Here is an 18,553-nt window from a genome sequence, read left to right on the forward strand (position 1 = left end):
TTTGAAGGCTGCAGGGCTCTCCAGTGGTAAGTCATCAAGTGTGAGGGCAGTGGGGCAAAAGCAACCCTGAGCATGTAGAAAGATCCAGCTTCCAGAAGACAGGGCGTTCCAGTTAGAAGGAAACACACGAGGGAAGAGCACGGAGACCCCAGAGGAGCAGTGGAGGCACCAGCCCCTATAGGCCCACGTTTCCACGCTTCCCCAGCAAAATGCGGAAAGCCAGACCATTTACTAAGATTCTCACAATGCTTGAATGTGTGTGTGTGGTTTTTTTTTTAGGTTAAAATGCCCTCTTTTAAGAGGAAATGATAAAGACAGTAGATGGTTCAGACAGTTTTTTTTAATGCCCTTACTTGGCATAAGAAAAAAATGGCAATCCCCTGTGTAACTGCCAAAGCTCTGCCTTCAGTCTCTGCCCCGGCAAACAAAACCCTTGGGAGTCCTGGGGCTGCACCAGCCCACTGTGCAAAAGAGGAAGCGCGGAGGGTGAGCACAACCACGCAGGGGTCACAGCTCCGCTCACAGCGGTGAACTTTACCCTGTGGCTGTGGGAACCCACTGAAGACCCCACCCCTCTTCTTAAAAACAAAAAAAGAGAGCAACCTTTGGGATGAAATAATCGTAACTATATTTTCAAAAACTCTTGGCAGCAGTTTTAAAAATTGATGATCAGAGCATATAACCCAGTCAGGAAGCTACTGCAATGCAGTCTAGGGACGACCTGAGGAATGGGGGTGGGGGGTGCCAGGAAAACATCACCGAGGGACCAGCCTGACCATGGGGAGTGAGGGCGAAGGTCAGGGAGCAGCCACACAGCAGTCAGCTTCACGCAGGAGCAATTCCCAGCACAGGAGATAACAAAGAGCATGCAGCAGGAAGGGACTGGTTACTGAGCAGCAGGACCAAGCAAGGGCTTCTGTTTAAAAGAAAACCAAAGACTGTCCCTAGCCAGAAAGGAGCAGATGGAAAAAAGGAGAAGGTTCTGGGGGAGGTGAGCAAGGACGGGAGGCGGGAAGGAAGGGGGTGCCGCCAGGCACAGGAAGCTGGACCAGTTGTGGGGAACGGCATAGCTAACACATGCAGCTGCGCACGCGCAGGCTTTCATTGTCCAATCGGCTGCTGGCATGGGAAGGAGCGCTTCAAAAGCCTTCCCTTACACATTACAAGTCTACACAACACTCTAACAAATGTAAAACAAGAGACCGACAAGACCCATCCTCCCTCTTTCCAAGAGCCTAGCCTGCAAGACGCACGTGAGGTGCTGGGTAGAACGCTATACTGAATGGGTATGGTCTAGAGCAGCGCTGTCTGAAGATGAAAAGAACCTTTTTTGCCGTCTAGTCTCTTAGCCTTGAGCCACGCGAGGCCCATGAGCACATGACATGAGGCTAATGTGACCAAGAGACTAAACTGTAAGTATTCACTTCAGTTAAATTCAAAAGGCCACGTGTGGCTGGCGGGCGGTTGCACGGGACAGTGTAGGTCTATGGTACTCTTTTTCTCCAGTAAGCCTGAGTTACTGGATTGGAGTCCTTAATTCATTTGCTTCCCAGGGTTTTCAAGCCCTGAGTGAAATCACTCAGTCATGTCTGACTCTTTGCAACCCCATGGACTGCAGCCCGCCAGGCTCCTCTGTCCATGGGATTCTCCAGGCAAGAATACTGGATGGGTTGCCATGCCCTCCTCCAGGGGATCTTCCTGGGTCTCTGACACCTGGGTCTCTTGCATTGGATCACAGGTGGATTCCTTACCATCTGAGCCACCAGAGAAGCCCTTTCAAGCCCTAAAACAAGAATAAAGATGGATCATGTATGGTTTTAACTGTCAGGCATGGGAGGGCAGTGAGCTGACCCCAAAAGTAATTTACTTTTTTACTATGATTCTTCATTCTCCCCACGGTTTATCAGAGCTTCAATGTACAAAGGGAAACAACCCATGAAACCAACAAGAGAAGGACATCTCCTAAGCCAGGCTGACTTCTTCCAGGTGCGTCACCAGCTCCCTGCCCCATCCACCCTAAACCTGCTCAGGCCTGGCCCCACCTCACACGTCAAGGTCAACATCTGAAAACACGGGGAAACGTTGGTGAGTTAGACCGAGGTTAAAAAGCAACCTAGGACATTCAGGCATTCTATGTTACATTCACAGATAAAGTCTGGAAGAGGCAACCTGAAATGAGACATGTCATGGGACTAGAGTGAGTCTTTAAAAATAAAAGTAAAATAAATAAAAGTATAATTTAATGTCACTGTAAATTTGATTTATATATATATATTTTTTTTGATACAAGAAAGAAAGAAATCCAACTGCAAGAAAGAAAGAAATCCAACTGCACTCTTTTTAAGACGTGAAACTGTTCCCTCTCTTTCTCCCTTCTAACGTATCTTTAATTGAAGCCAAGGGCCCGGCACACAGTAGGCTTTTGTTTAGTTTATCCTAAAAATCCAGGCCCATTATGGGCCACCTAGTAGGGGTGATGTGCTCAGGTGGATGAGCCCCACTCTACAGGCAGGTGCAAGACTCATGCCTTTGAAACTATGTAAACCTGATGTGGTATCATTTGGGGCCAGCACAGGGAAGAGTCCATAAATTTGACCGAATTTTCAAACCTTCCTTTTTCCTCTGAAGACGAGATGGAACCATGCAATTCACTTCAAATAGTGTCTGATACACGACAACAACTCAGTGAAAGTTAGTGACGTCAACTTCCCCCACACGCTCCTAATGCTTGCTATGAACAGTTAAATTCTGGGACAGAATTCACCCTCCAGAAAGGAGGGGGGAGAGGTCTTTGTGAGCCCTCTCTGCGTCACTGTGTTTACGTGGTTTTGTTCTGTTTCTGTGATTCCAGAAATAACCGATGGAACCAAGTTAGTTTCCTGATGCCGTTAGGTTAAGATGGTGCCTATTCTCACCAACTCTAGACCATCAAAGGCACCGAGGAGGTTTGTTCTAAGATCCACGTACAGGTGTAAATATGGCCCAAGTACTAGCAATTCCTGGGAATCTCAAAGGAGTACCAGAATAGAGGGTGGTCTTCTGGAGGATGTTTGTTTTGCAATTAACAAAAGGTAATGGGGGCATTAGTGAGCCTTTTAAATAGGAACCAAGAATTAAAACCGATTCCCTCTATGTAGTACTTGCTTGAACTGCAATGCATAATAAAATAAATTGGCTATAAAAGGGAGGATTATATCAGCTGCAAAATTCGAGAGTCACAACCAGGGGAAAGTGATCATGGTGAGTGTGATTAAAAGGTGGTTGTGGTGGGGGGTGGGGGGAGTGGTGCTGGCTTGGTCCTTGTTTTCTTATGTCTCCTTTGAAGGTGAAAACTAACCAATTTTTTTCTGGCCTTCAAGCTGTCAGAGGTTAAAAAAAAAAAACCTGTCTGTAAAAATAAACAAATGAGACCTGCAATCTCCCTTCAAAAGGTGGCGGGAAAAACTACTCCACCTAAGGCCCATAAATATTGCCTGATGATTGTTCCCTCAATTAGTAACTATCCGTCTGCTATGAGACCGGCGAGGGCAGATGGGGCGATAGTGGGGGGAGGGGAGAAGAGGCGCTCCGGAGCTTAGCACCTGGATGAGCAGAACAAAGCAGAGACCCTGAGAAGGTAAGAGAGCTCAGGGCTGCCTACACAATCCTCATTGTAAGTCCAGAAAAACCACTGGCTTGTCTAAGTGGAGGAGTGTCCAAGGTGGCAGAGAGGATCGGGGAGCTGATACCCAGAAAGGACCACAAGAAGGCGGGGAGCTGGGTCCTGCCCGCACAGGGTACGAGGGCCGGTCACAGGGAGCGAGGGCCGCTGGGCCGGGGCAGCAGGGGTGTGGGCTTGGGGCGTGCACGAGATGATGAGGTCAGAGTTTTAAGGAAACCTGTTTGAACACGGCATGGGACCGCAGGGGAGGGAGACCAGACTGGAAATGGGAACAAAGGGAACAGAGAGGGAAAGATAAACCTGAATGCCTTTCAAAGAACTGCAGAGACCTGGAGGCCGCCTGGAACACGCTGCCGAGCAGAGGGAGCTGAGCAGGAAGTCACTCTGGTCACAGGCTCAAACTTCCTGGAAGAAGTTTTCAACTGTTAAAGGGGTTGGGCTCACTTATTTTTTAGACACTTGGCAAGTGAAGAAATGGAGTGGGTGAGAAGGGAGGGTCTTGGTACCAGAGTGAGAAATCAGGGCTCAGGAGCGCAGGTGTGATCCGCCCTGCACAGAGGAGGGAGGCCTGAGCCGGCTGGGCTGAGATTCAGAGATGAGAAGGTACAGGATGGGGCATGAAGAACAGCCATTCTGAGCCACGGACACGGAACAGAACCAGGGCTGGGAGGAACGAGGTCCCCAGGAGCGAGAACGAGTGTGGAAGCGTCAGCAAGGACAGGGCGTGGAACCCTACGGAAGAGAGAGACCAGGGGAGCTGAAGGAGGCGCAGAGGTGGAGGGTCCTAACCTCGAGCACGAAGCGGCACTCGGACACTGCCGATTAGTAATCTCAAGAACACAGGCAGTGGGCCATACGCTGCAAGGAGGAGGAAGAGAAAAGGGGAACTGGGAGCTCCAGGAGCAAGGACCCCAGAGAAGCGGCGACAGGGAGCACAGTGGCTGAACAGGGCTGGGGGGGGGAGCTCTTAGCTTAGGTCTTTACAACCACGTGACCGCGAGAATGGGCCCAGGAGAGGGGCCAGGGGCCCTCTGGAGCCCGCTCCTGCTACTCAGGGTGAGTCCAGCATTCTGTTCTGACTCTGGATAGCTGGCTAAGGGGAAGGGAGAAAATGTCAAGGGGCTGCATCTTTCATTCCTGCTATTTGCAGCAAGCCTGTTACGTTTCTTCCAGCAGATGCCTGATTCACACAAGCAGCTACTCCCCTCACCAGTAAACAAGTGTATGCCATCTACAAACAGCGAGGGCGCCAGGTCTGCGAGGGGAGAGAGAAACCTCCAAACGCCCAACCCACTCCAAATGGCTTTCATGGTGTTTTTTTTCACCAGGGCTGAACTTTGCAACTCTCACCCAGATGCTCCTCGGTGTGGAATGCAGCCGGGAACTGTTGGGGACCCGAGAGTCAGCCATTCCTGAGAGGCATGCGGCCCACCCTGAGCATGGGCACTGCATCCCAAGGTCAGCTGGTCCCAGCAGACCCGCATGCAGGGCCCAGTGATTCAATTAGTGTGACTTCAGTTGTTCTTTTTCAGGTCAGTTTTCTCTTTTGTTTAGACCTGACTCAAGATTAACTTCAATTATCTACACCCCTGCTAGAGCACCTCAACAAATTAAAACTGCTGAAAGTGATGAACGAGAGGAAGGACCTGGCTCTCTGGAGAAACACACAAATGGTCTCCTCCCTCCCCCGCCATCATCTCTGTTCTCTTAAATTACTCAACTGAACAAGCAACTGAGTCTGAATGTGAAAACCCCGTGGTTAAGCCCTGGCTTGCAGAAAACTAAAAACTTCAGTGACTCTGGAATGAGATGTTATGTTCAGAGCTATACGAAGCGCTGCAGCTGTTCTCAGCCAACATGGAAACCGAAAGGGGTGATGCTATCTTTATCCTCTACCTACGGCCAAAACTGATCCCATCCCGGGCAGGAGTCCGCTCATTTCTAGGCTGCTGAGCCCAAGAGACAAGAAGGGAAAAGAAAGCAGGGGCTGGCAGGGCACACTTCAGCAGCAACACACAACAGACCCATCGGGAAGAACGACCATGCAGCTAATCATAAAAAACCTGACAAGGGTGCAAGGAAACGGAACCGCCCAGAAGCTCCTCCTAAGCGCCATTCAGAAAATCTGTGTCAATCGGGTCAAAATTCAAAAGACTGGATCGCATCTAACTTGACCTGAATTTCCCAAGTGGAAAGAGAACCCTCTTATCCATTTTCTTTGAAGAAAAAAACATACTTCCCTATGCAAACTCAGATAGCGTCTTCAGACCCCCTCATGGAGTCAGGCCCTAGCTGGGAACAGGGGTTGATCCCAGCCCAGAGCTGACACACGGGCTGACTGAAGAGCGCACTCCCTGGTGCGATGGCACCGCCTCACTCCGAGCAGACGTCTCCCCCGCTACTCCTGGCCGCTACTCCGTGCACCCCCAGCCCTGGCACGAACGAAGCTGCTGCGGGGGGCTCCGCGCGGTGTGCTCTGAAACCGACATACCACGCTTCCTGCTCATGCCGCCAGCCCAAGAGACGGCGACAAAACGGCCGCGGGGTGGCCAGCAAGCAGGACAGCACAGGGGCTGGTGAAGAAGCGGACTTGGGAGCCACGCTGCCCAGGTTCAAATCCGGCCCCTTCCACTTGCCTGCTGTGGCGGAACCACCCTCAGCTGCAGGACCTCTGTTGGCCTCAGTTTTCTTGAGACGACAGTAACACCTATTTCACGTGGCTGCTGCGAGACAGAGGAGTTACCCTGGGAAAGTGCTTAAACAGAGTCTGAAGACTTCCCTGGTGGTTCAGTGGTTGAAAGACTCTGCGCTCCCAATGCATGGGGCATGGGGCATGGGTTCAATCCCTGGTCAGGGAACTAAGATCCTGCATGTGTGGGCCAAAAACATAGAAAAATACACACAGTCTGGGGAGGAGAGCACCAATTCCCCCGTGCGCATCAGGACTTCAGGGCTGATCTGCTAACTAGCAGCCCAGGCCCCGAAGACATCCCGTTCATCCAGGGCCGTGCTTCTCAAATGTTAACATGCTTCCCGAGAGCTCACTGGAACAGATCTGGGCCCCACCTCTGGTTTCTCACTGGAAGGTCTGGGGTGGGGCCTAACCATCTGTGTTTCCAACAAGCTCCCAGGTGATGCTGCCACTCTGAGCCTCACACTTTGAGGACCACTTGACTCCTTGTGTTCTATGCTTCAGGCCTAAGCCTTAACCTGGTTTATCTATCTGCACAGTGAGCCTGGATGAGATAATCCAAGGAGAATGGCAACGTGGTTCACTGCACGGAGAAGGCCCAAGGGCTCTTCCACACTGCCCAGCACCCCTGCACCTCCACACACTGCAGGTGACAAGTTCTGGCCAATGGGCTGCGAGCAAGGGTGACACAGCGCTTCCAGTCTGAAGCTTTTAAAAGCACCTGCGTGGCCTGCTGGCTCTCTCCTTACAGTGGCCGCCTGGGAGCACGGGCAGAGGTGGGGGTGGGGGGTGCAGGACCCTGGGTCACTGCCTGGAAAGGAGCTGCTCGAGAGCTGCCAGCCCGCAACAGACTTCACATGAAAAGCAATGACATCTTACGTGCTGTGCCACTGAGATTTTAAAGTTTGTTTGATAGCTTTAGCTTAAGCCCACTGAAACAATTCCTATCACCGTTAATAAAAAGGACCTTTACACCAGCCTCAAGTCCATTCTATCAAACACAGATGTGATGTATCTTGTAACAAAACTGGTTAGCTAGGATTTCTACTCTCATTCACTTCATCAAATGAGTTTTTTTTTTCCAACGTCCCATTTTGGGGTCTGTTTTGCACCAGATATAAAACTTCTTCACTGCAGCATGATTATGTAACTGTTACCAACAATTTAGAACAATCTAAATATGCTAAGAAGCACTGAAGATGTGAAAGATAAATACACTGAAGGACTCAGGTCAAGAGCCCCATGAAACTGTGTACGTGTGCGGACACACACCCCCCAACCGACCAACCAACCTTTAAGGTAAAAGCATCACCACTGAACCACAAAACTGCTCCTGAAAATAATAATAATAATTTCTAGTTAACTAGAAAAAATTGCCCATCCAAGTTGAGCTGTCTGTCCACAGTATACCACCTTCCATTTTATGTGGAACAAAACAATAAATCCCCACCTCCAAGAACCACACGGCCAAAACAAAATGTAATCTACAACAACCCATCAACTTAAACCAGAAAATTTATGAAATACACAAAATTGAAAGAATTGGGGAGAGAGAATTTTTAAATATGCGCTAGAACCACATACAGGTCCTTCTGGTCTGTGAAGCAAACAGCACCTCTCTGGAGGGCTCTCTGGAGGACTTAGCTGAGTGGGATCTATGACGTACCTCAGAGAGGGGGAGCTTTCTTACCAGAATTCTCCCTAGCAGGAGGACAAGCCCCTTGAACACACAGAAACATTTTAAAACTCAGCTCCTCGGGGGCTGGGGGGTGCTCTGCTCCCCGGCGAGCACAGCAGAGCTGAGCTGAGCTGAGCTGAGCTGAAGAGCCTGCTGCCCGGGCCTTCTCAAGTTCCTAGGCCCTCAAGCGCCTCATGCTCTGGGTGTGTCTCATTCCACCTCTTGAGGTCCTTCCACGTGGCCAAAAAGGAAAAAAAAAAGGTAAACACTCGTACAATGCATTTGCTCACCTATTATAACTCAGCTGTAAAATCAGAGCTAAAAATAAGAAGGCCCAACACTAATTTCTCTAATATGTTTTATAGCTATTCAGCAACTGCTGGATTTTACTGGTGAGAAAATTTTTTTTTTTTCTTTTTTCACTTCTTACAGGAGACATGAAAAAGTCACCTTAAAAAAAAAAAAACCTGAAAATTGAAACATTTCTATTTTCTTTAAAAATCTCACATCTACCTTGGAGACACTAGGCAGAACAATAAAGTCTCCATGTAAAGCAGAAAACAGGGTTTACCTCTCTGCTTTTCATTAAGGAGCTAATAACCCCGGGGAGCCTTCTCTTAGGATACAGGAGAATAGGAATAATGTGCGATCAGATAATCAGTTATCTGTTAGTAATCACAGAACTAGAGAAATTCAGCAGCGCATCCACCCTGCCAGGATCCTCCTGCAAGGCCCCCCAAACTCCTCTTATTCAGCAAGCGAGCTGACAGTGGGCATCACGGCTGGTTCATGATGCATCCACAGGTCAGAGTCACCGTGTGCTACGCAAGGGACACATACTAGGAAGGTCTGCGTTCGGAAAATGAGAGCCAGAGAAAAGCAGTCTCGTGATTTTGCAGTCTAATTTGTTCAGTTTATTTCTTCCATGATCCTGTTCCTATTGAGAGAATCAATCTATAAGTCAAGGGCCAGGGGTTTATAAACACGATGCTTTACACAGCCCAAAGCCCCTCTCCACTTCTTATACCCGAAGAGGTCTGCGTGGCCGAGTCCTTCCTCCCCACTGTCTGCGTGTCCTGGTCCTTTACAGAATGGCTCTCCCCCGACAGCTCCTGCAGCTGTCTCCTCCACCTTGCGCCCAAGTAATAAATCTCAGGCCATACAGACATCACGTCCCTGTGAGGTGCAACTTTTATGCAGACCTGAGGCTACGACCAAATCCAGTTATGGGCTCCACAATTTCCAAGCCAGTCCATCCCATGCGCTCCACAGCTCACGGTCTCCGTGGACGCCCCGGGTGCCCGCAAGGCGACTTGGGGACTGGTCTGCAGATCATATGACAGGCCGAATCCCTCGGACACAAGCAGCCATTGTCCACTTTTCCTTGAAATCTCAAAATCCTGGATAAGACCAGCCATCAAGTTAATGCTTCAATCCTCCAACAACCTTAACTCCACTGACCCAACTCTTCTCTTTGGGTCTCAAGTCCCCCCTTATAAATAACTCGATGTCCAGGAAAAGCCATTTCAGTTGGCTTTTAAGGCAGACCCACAGCACTTGCTTTCAATAAAACATTAGGATTATGTGAAGGAGGGGAAGCACTGCAACAGTGAATGTGATGGACTGAGCTGCTAATAACAGACCCACAATTTCTGACATGTCTTTAGAGTGCTCTGGGGACATCAGGGTATTAATGGATGGCTCCCTTCCACTCCACAGCAGCCTTCAGGCCCACAGGTGAGGCCTCTGTGACACACACAGGCTGAGCTCCGGGCAGCCACTGGCTGCTCAAACCCGAGCCTGGATGCTGCCTCCCTGCTCCTCCAGCCCCACCATCCCAATCTCTCAACAGGTGTCCCGGAGCAGGCCTGTCCGCGGTGGGTGCCGTGTGGACACCATCTCAACCGAGCCAGCGCAAGGAGCTGCAGGCCTGCATAGGCCATAGCAGAGAAGGAGACCAAGCCCTTCCACCCCCGCCACGCCCCTCCCGCCTGCAGCCCTCTCTGCACTGTCCACACCCCAAAGGGCAGCCTGAGACCCGCTCCTCGCTTCCGGGAAAGTACTGGGTTTTACTGCTTTTCCATCTGCTGTGAGTGTCTAACATCCAGAGACCTAATTCTTATTTCTTACACGCAATTCATATACATTTTCCTTCCCTGACAGAGTCACAAACATCCAACTCTAAGAGAATGCATTCCACCTTCAGCATGGCAACCAGGAGGTGCAGTTCCCATGGATACCCAAATTTTAAAACTAATCACATTTCTAAAAGGAACAATTTCTCTTGGTAAAAAAAAAAAAAAGCAAAACCAAGTGCACAAAAGATATAAATTTAATACTGCTAGAAGCTAATATGTATTTAAAATACATCTATGAGTATGATTATTAAAGTTCAGGCCCAGCAATGCTCTATACTTAAGCAGATAAAATCAAAATGCTTGGGAACTACTAGTAGGTATGAGTTACCCTGGGGAGTTTTCTACTCTGGGATTTCCATGAAAATATCTGCAAGTACTTAATGATGCCAAGAGATGTTTGGTGTACCACCACAGAGTGCCACAGGGGTCTCCATCTGTAAAATGGAGCTGCTGAGAATAAAATTAACAAAAAACTAAAAAATATACAGTCATTTCCGCCAAGTAAGCACATCTAATTTTTCAAGTTAGTATTAGTCCTCCTGCCAAAGGAACCATGCAGCACCACAGGCACAGACTTGAACCGTGGAAGAACACTGAGCGAGATAAAGGCAGATTTCTAAAATCAGGCTAAGTGACCTCTAAGTGACCTTCCAACTCCTAAGTCCTATGGTTCTTGGAAAGAGCCTCGAGTTGGGATCAGGGGGGAAGAACACTCCTTCCTTCTGTTTGTCCTTTGATGACTTACACTTAATTTTTTTTTTACTATTTAAGTTTTCTGAGGCTTCCTCTGCGCTTGGACATCCTTCTCCACAGAGGCTCCACCTCGCAGGGTAACCATGACATCTGTGGTAGCCACCAGACGGAGGGACTTCTCTAGTCTCTGCTTTAAAAGCTCTATGACATTCTCTGTATTAATATTTCAATTAAAAATATGAAAGAACAATTCACACTAGGAATACAGAAAAGCAACCCTCATAAAACCATCTGAACATTGTTTGAATCTGTTACTGTCACTTTTTTTCCCTGCAAAGTTGGTCACAACAAGTAACATTTTAGTATATATCTGAACCCACTGGGTTCGAACACTGCACGTTAGCTCATAGAGCAGCTGCGTATCAATGAGGAGAACTGTGGAGGTAAGGGGGGAAAGCATCAAGAAGTTCATTTTCTACATAAAACTCCTGGGTGTAAATCTCTCTGAAGTATCTTTCAAACTTCCTCATCCCCTTAAGCACAGCGAGGTGAATCAACGTATGATTAATCAAGCCTTTCTGGGTGATGACTCAGGATCACTACAATGAACAACCATTACACAAGGGCGCCTCTGGGAACCACGCAACAGCCTTCCTCCTCCAGCGCTGCTCCTACACCACCCGGGGCCTCGGTCGGCCATGCGTTCTGTCTTTTTCACTGAAACTGTTACTGAGAGCGTGTGGGTACAGAGGCAGCTGTAAGAAACAGCACAGACGGTGCCTCTGTCCACTTGGGACCAGCTGTGCTGTGTGAGTGCGCCTGTCTCACCTCCTGAGAGCTTTTCTCGTGTGGCTCTCGGAACCTCTCCTTCTGATGGTGTTTTTCACCCCCAACCACCAATCTGGCCTCTGATTTCTTGTTGACTGGAAAAACGGGAGACAAGGTGGTGAGGACTGTATCTACAGTGAGAATAAACAGTGCTAAATAAAGTGTGGGTCTAAAAGGACCATCAGGAATCAAGGGGAGGAGTCTTAGTACTAAAACTTCCTAAACCTGCCTGGCTTCTTGCAAGCTCTATTTTGCATATCCCCCCCCCACCCCCACCCCGGCACAGGCTAAAGATTCTGGACCTCAGAATGCCAAATAAGTGACCTGCACATAAGTGATATATTACTATTGAGTCAACTGAATACTAGCTAAGCAACTGCTGCTTCCATAACTGGTAACTGGTACTCCGGCAGTACCCAGTGTCTTATTCTGAACATTATCTACCAGGCACTGTTAAGAGCTTGACATGAAAAGACACAGCCTAAAAAATATATATATATTTTTTTCTATCCTGGACACACTGATATTTTTTAGGGAAGTTTTAACTTTGTACTACTTGGAACACTTCAATTATATAAGTTAAAGGAATGAGGTTATATAAAAAAAAGGTAACAATAAAGAGCATAATAAATGTGCCTTAGAGACTTCAGTAAATAAGAAAACTGTCGCTTTGTTCTTCTACTGTGTTAGGAAGTTCTCAAACAAAGAGGCTTGATGTAGGCAGACAGAAAGGGGCTTATCAGCTTAAGAAACGGGAAGGATGGTACAATTAACTGTCACACAGTCAGATACAGTTCACGCTGATGAGGCCCATGACAGAACACAAGGAACAGAGGCGCCCGACTCGACTCTCGACTCTTGACGCAACAGCCAAACTCCCCAGCGCGGCAGACCAGGCCGCCGCTCCCCCAGGGCCATCCATACCCGAGGCCTGAGAAGGTGCCCCGCGGCCTTTGGAGGGAGGGGGGGAGAAGGAAGGAAAAGAAGGGAAACAAGAGGAAGAAGTCTCTATCTGAACCACAAATGCCTCCCTCCCTCCCACAGGCTGAAGTGCTGTGGCCTAGGTATTCCAGGGGGATTAAACACACACAGAGACACACACACAGAGACAGACACACACAGAGACAGAGACAGAGACAGAGACACACACACACACACACACACACACACACACACTCACTGCATTTCTTTCTTATTACGGTCTCCTTTGCTCCACAGAGCCAGCCCTGCCAGGCGGAGAACCGCTGCCCTGGGCTCGGCAGAGAGCTGGTGCCCGGGCCTCGCGAGTGAAGGTGAGGTGTTGTAAACGCGTGGGCACGGCCCAGCAAGGATGCTGAGGAAACACAAGAGCAACTTCTCCTCCGGCCACGACAGTAACGTGCTCCGGGGGGAGCTCACCCTCACAGCGTTACAGGATGCTCCAGAAACAAGCAGTGGAGGACCAGGGGCCATGAAACATGAGCCGTGTGTTGTGTGAGAGGTACCAAGAAAAACAAGGGTTCTGTTCTAAAACAGATGTACAAAGAGAATCCGGTCTCTCCTCATGTGACAATACAGTTTCTTGAGTTTTCACCGTGCCAGACACACTAGCATCAGAAACATGCTTCAAACAGGGTGAGGATCAGAAAGAAAAGAGACGCCTCCTGCCTCCTCCCTCCAAAGGAGAAAAAGGAAAGCGGCGACAAGCCAGAAATAGCCGAGCCTGCTTCTGGGCGCCGGGCGGCGCGTCGGGAGAGGCTCCCCTGCAGCGTGTGTTACAGTGGCTCCTCGTGACTATATATGGTATGTTTACGGAGGGGTTCGACACAAACACCACACAGAACTCATGTCAGATCAGAGCTGCCTTCTCGAGAGCTCGGCTCCCCCGAGCTGACGGCCACAGGACATCCCTAAGGCTAATGAGCTGTGGATGCTTCAGGAGGCAACACCTCTGGACCCCACGGGCACTGACTGGGGGCGCGGGGACGCCCCTCGCCGCCGCCTCTCCCTGCTGCCCACCCCCATCGCAGGCTGCGCACCCGGCAGAGGCATAAATGCACACTCAAGAATGTCTCTGGTGAATGGGGCCTATGTTACATGACGACAGGCACAGACGGCGATTTCTCCAGAAACAGCTGGCAAGGCCGAGGCCTCTCACACAGGCTCCTCATTGCCACAGAGGATTTTCATCACATCAAATGTCCTGCCCGGGAGAGGGAAAGCCAGACACTGGAGTGGGGAGGGGGCCGGGGGGGGGGGGCAGGGGATGGGGTGAAGACGCCTCCAAGTCCTGGGAGAGGAGCAGGGAGCAGAGGAGGAAGGAGAGGGAGAGGGGAGGCTCCATCACCGGTTAGCAGTCTCGCCCAACCTGTTCTGCGGTGTGCTCTGTTAACTCCTTTCTGGCAGAGGGACGGACAGAGCAGCCCGTTCTCCTTTTCTCCCCTCAGCCAGGCTGCAGTGGAAGGCAGACTCGCAGAGAAAAGTCCCAGAGAGAAAGGCTAAACCCATTCCTGACTGGACTCAAGCCCGTAATTTGCATCCTGCAGCGGGAGACCTTTGCTGCCAGCTCCCCCTCGGCGGCGTCTTCTCCACCAGCTTCCCAGCCCTCTCCATCGCCTGACTCCTCTCCTCCCCTTGGAAACGAAGAATTCGAGGCTGGGTCCTAGAACAGAGCTAAGCACAGGTGAGGCTGAGCGAGGCCCGGCTTTCACCAGCTGGAACACTGCACTGTGTCAGAAGGAAGCAAAAGTTGGTTTTTCTTCTTGTTGTTCTCTGCTTGACATTAGGCACTTACGGGGTTAACAGACAGCCTGCAGACCAGAAATTTACCTGCTTAGCAACAGCAGCATCAACTAAGCCACACTGGTTGTTTTGACACAGGAAAAGCAGTTTCTACCTGGTGAAAATACCTGGTGATGTTTCAGTTGCCATTTTGAGCAGCACGCATATTAATCACATGAGAAGGGCAGTCAAGAAAGCGTGCACGGTGTAGGGAGAAGAGTCCACAGAGGCTGCTCAGCTTAAGTGAGCAGATCAAAACCAAGCATGAAAACGCTGGGCTAGGCAAGGAAAGGTGCTCTGGAAGCTGAGAGCAGACTCCCAGGTGAGAACTGCCCCTGGAAGCCCTGGAACCTGGGCTCACTGTCCTCCTGACTCGTTGCTTCATCTTTTGGCAGCCTTAAGGATTCTTCAGGCGGTGGGACAGTCTTCACAAAAAAGACAGATATCCCCCCAGCTGAATGGTGAGATGAAAGCATGAATCTTACCAGCGATCACACGTTCTTCCTTACACAAACCTTTATGTCTAAATTTTAACAAAAAGGTTAAGTGCAACCCGGGGCATCCATATCCCCTTTGAAAGACAACGAGTGAACACAGTCCTTGAAACCTAAATATCTACTGTAAAATTCAACCACAGAAAGCTGCTTCATTTTCGGCAAATGGCTGTTTCATTTTTGGAAGCTCCAGGATGCCAAGGTTTGTAGACTTGGTTGCTGTAGGATGTTTACTGCTATTTTAACAGAAATGTGTCTCCTTAGCCAGAGCAAGGCCTAAAAACAATGAGAACTAAGAATCTGGTTCAGTTGTTGAATACATAAAGCACAGCAGAAAAATACACTAACATGTTCTTTCACACAAAATACAATTAAATAAAATGTGAAGGAGGAATAATGCCAATGTATGCATATGTAACACATACATAATTACGAAGTCAAATAATGTATGCAAAGAGAGAGAAACAAAACCGAAGTGAAAATTTTAACATTACTGGTATCATTTGGGGATGGAACCTGGTTTTAACAAGAGAAAGCAATGATAAACAGTCATTTGTAATGATATATTCAAATACTCTAGAAAACCACATTGCTCTTTTACCAGCTTTCCTTAAAGTCTAAACTGAAGACAGTACTTGATGACAAAGAGATTTTGTGTAAAGCGTAGGAGAGACTATGATCTAGGAAAAAACCCAAACTTTCTGACTTCAACGCAGTTTAAAATAAAATTTCAAAGTCACATGCTTCTTTGATACTACCAAAAAAACAGAGAGAAAGCACATATGCAAAAACCAAGCCACCAAAGTAATGCCCTCCTTTAATAAAGTAAAATACTTGTACTGATTCAGAACCCCTATACTAAGAGTTAGAGCAAATTAAGGCTATTTCTGAAATTTACATTTAAAAAATGTAAGCGGGGTCAAAGAAACTAGTGTGGACAAAATGGTGGTATTTAAAGCAAAAATTTGGCCTATGCAGAGGCAAAAAAAAAAAAAAAAAAAGGAAAGAAAAGGAAAAAAAAGACCACAGTGATGTACTCTGGTTGCAGGCAGAGTGGGCTGCAAGGCCAGTTGTATCTAACAGTTGTGCGCCAAACAACAAATGGTGCATTCATAAGCTGCGAGAGCAGAGGCTGTGAATCTGCACACAACTGATGAGCGGCTGACTTTCCTGCTGTTTCACAATCAAGGAGTGAAAAAAAGACTGGACTCAGTTAGAGGCACAGGCTGTCTCTTCAGCTGTGGCAAAATGGTGAGCAAGAGGGTCCAGATAAAGGGGCCCAAGTACCATTTATCCTCTTCTAACAAGAGCTGGGCCTGATGATAATTGAGTAAACACCTCACCAGAAGATAATACCGCAAGAGCTGGCGGGGATGGCGGGGAAGGCCCAGTGGAAACCAGGACAGCCTCCCCTACCCATTAAAGAAAATATTCAGCACCCCTAAATCCACAACCTCAGACCAAAGGATTAAACGTCCGCAGGTTTATGACCTGTGTGTGACATTACCTCTCCACGGCCTTAACAAAAGAAACATCCAGTACCAGATACTCAGCATCCCTGATAATTCTGTCACACTGCCAACTTCTTAAAAAATTAATTAGTGGCATTTACACCTGCCAGTGCAGACAGCCTATCAGGGGTCTAGCCCAGGCACCGCAATACCTCGCTTAACAGGAAACTCAGGGTTGCAACAAGCAAGCATCAGATAGGAGAATTACAAGGTCTATGTATCATGTCCTAACTCTAAAAAAAAAAAGACCCAGTGCCTGAAATATATTCATTGGTCTCTCAGACATAAACGTACAAGTAGTAGCCTGTTTATAAACACGTTCTTTGAAAGCTAATTATTAGGGGTGTTCACTAATCACCCCCAGAAGCTTTTTCAAGTGGACAAGCCCCAGCCTCACAAACAGATTTACTGAATCTGAATCCCCTGCTCCTAAGGATCACTGGATGCTGCAGCTCAGTGAAGAGTGACCACCCAAGAAGGCAGAAGTCAGATCTGAGGGGGGCTCACCGGAAGTGCTCTGGGTACCAAGCTGCTCATGGAAGTGGGGCCGGGGCTCCTCGGTGCAGGAGGCGGCAGTGCCCTCGGTGGGTGAACCCGCCTCATGCTCACACAGATGTGCACGCCCACCGTGCCCGCTGGGGGCAGGGCCTGCGGGGTCACAGGGCACATTGGCAGGACGCCTGGGGGCAGGCAGCCTGGAGCCCCTGGGGAGCGAGCCCCAGCGCTCCCACAGGCCTTGCTTTCCCCTCGGATGGTGGGGCCTGAAGCACAGAACAAGGGGCTGGCGCCCGGCTCAATGGGCTGGTCGCTCCACGTGGACGCCGGAGGGGCCCTGGGGAACAGGTGCCTGGGGGGTTCCGCTCGGCTGTGAGAGGGGACTTAAAACCTGAGGCCACGGGGGCTTGTTCGGTTCTGTGCTGAAGAAGGGTCACATCGGAAACGAGACAAACAGCAGCCCAACGCCGCCGGCTTCCCGTCGGCCAGCAGCGACGCTGCCCCTGTCCGTCCTCGTCCCCTTCCTTCCCTGTCCTCAGGCTCTTGGTCCTCAGCCTCCGAAGGGCTCGGCAACATCTTGTTTCCAGCCCCGCGCTGTTCTCACTAGAACAGCCATCAGGTAAACCCAAGCCCTTTAAGGCGTACTCATTCTGGGCCGTAACTCAAAGTGCAAGTGGGCGCGCTCACGCCTATGCAAAACTTCTGGAAATTTACCTGGTCACAGGCTAAAAATGGCCTCAAACTATCACCAGGGGGTGGTGGGAGAAAAAGTGGGAAGACTTCTCTCAGGGCGCACAATTTTCTAAACTCTCCCTGTGAGGAACCCCTTTCTAAACAACCAACTCAATTACTAGACGGGCTCTTCGAAGGCCTCCGGCTGTCCACGGGATTGCCGCCCCGGCCACCGCGGGCGGAGGAGAAAGCGGCTCAAGGTCTTCGTGGAGGCGACGCCGCCGCGGCCCACGGGAAGGCGGCCGAGCCCCGCCCCCGACCGCCCGCTCGGCCAATCGGCGCCCGCCGCCCTGACTGACGGCCCCGCCGCCCGCTCACCGGGACGCCCCGCGCGGGGCGCCGAAGTGGGCGGGCGGCGCCGAGGCCCGGGCTGGACCAGCGGCGCCCCGCGACCCCGCCGTCCGGGCCGTCGTCCACCCCGCTTCCCGCCGGCCGCCGCGCGCTCGCTCCTGTGCAAACGCGCTTCTCTCGGACAGTCCCCCGTGTGCTCGAAGGCTCCGCGGCCCCAGGAGGGCCGGCTGCCTTCCGCCGCGTCCTGCCAGTCCCGGTCGCCGGAGCCCCAGGACCGAAATCCATCCCGACGGCCTAGATGCGGGGCCACCGGGGAGGGGACACGACCCTCGGGGCGCAGCTCGCAGCCCCACCCTCCGTGTCGGCCACCGGTGCGCAGGGGCAGCCTGCAGTGAAGGACGGGAAGAGGGCAGTTCCTACTGTCTCTGCAATTTTTAAAATGTGCAGATACTCTTCACTAAAAAAGAAGCACAAATCACATTCCTATTTTCGGAAAAGAGGCACGGGCGAAAGTTTTAAATATTACACGGTTTCCGAGGCCAGCACATTGACTCTGTATCTGGCCATATTTCATCTAACA

At 50.1% G+C, this 18,553-nt stretch overlaps 1 protein-coding gene across 8 annotated transcripts in view; it reads right to left on the reverse strand.

Moving 5' to 3' along the window:
• The window catches only part of RREB1 (ras responsive element binding protein 1), a 164,003-nt gene that overhangs the window by 74,843 nt on the left and 70,607 nt on the right, over window positions 1–18,553 (reverse strand). Inside the window, exon 1 of one of the 8 annotated variants that reach the window (XM_060403787.1) lies at window positions 16,963–17,912. The exons of the other annotated variants lie outside the window; for them this stretch is intronic. The gene's annotated coding sequence lies outside the window, so the exon portion shown is untranslated. Of the gene's footprint in view, window positions 1–16,962; window positions 17,913–18,553 lie in introns of those variants that run through there. 8 annotated transcript variants of the gene reach the window in all.

This window comes from Ovis aries, chromosome 20 (assembly GCF_016772045.2).
Source record: "Ovis aries strain OAR_USU_Benz2616 breed Rambouillet chromosome 20, ARS-UI_Ramb_v3.0, whole genome shotgun sequence".
In the NCBI taxonomy this organism is placed as follows: domain Eukaryota; kingdom Metazoa; phylum Chordata; class Mammalia; order Artiodactyla; family Bovidae; genus Ovis; species Ovis aries.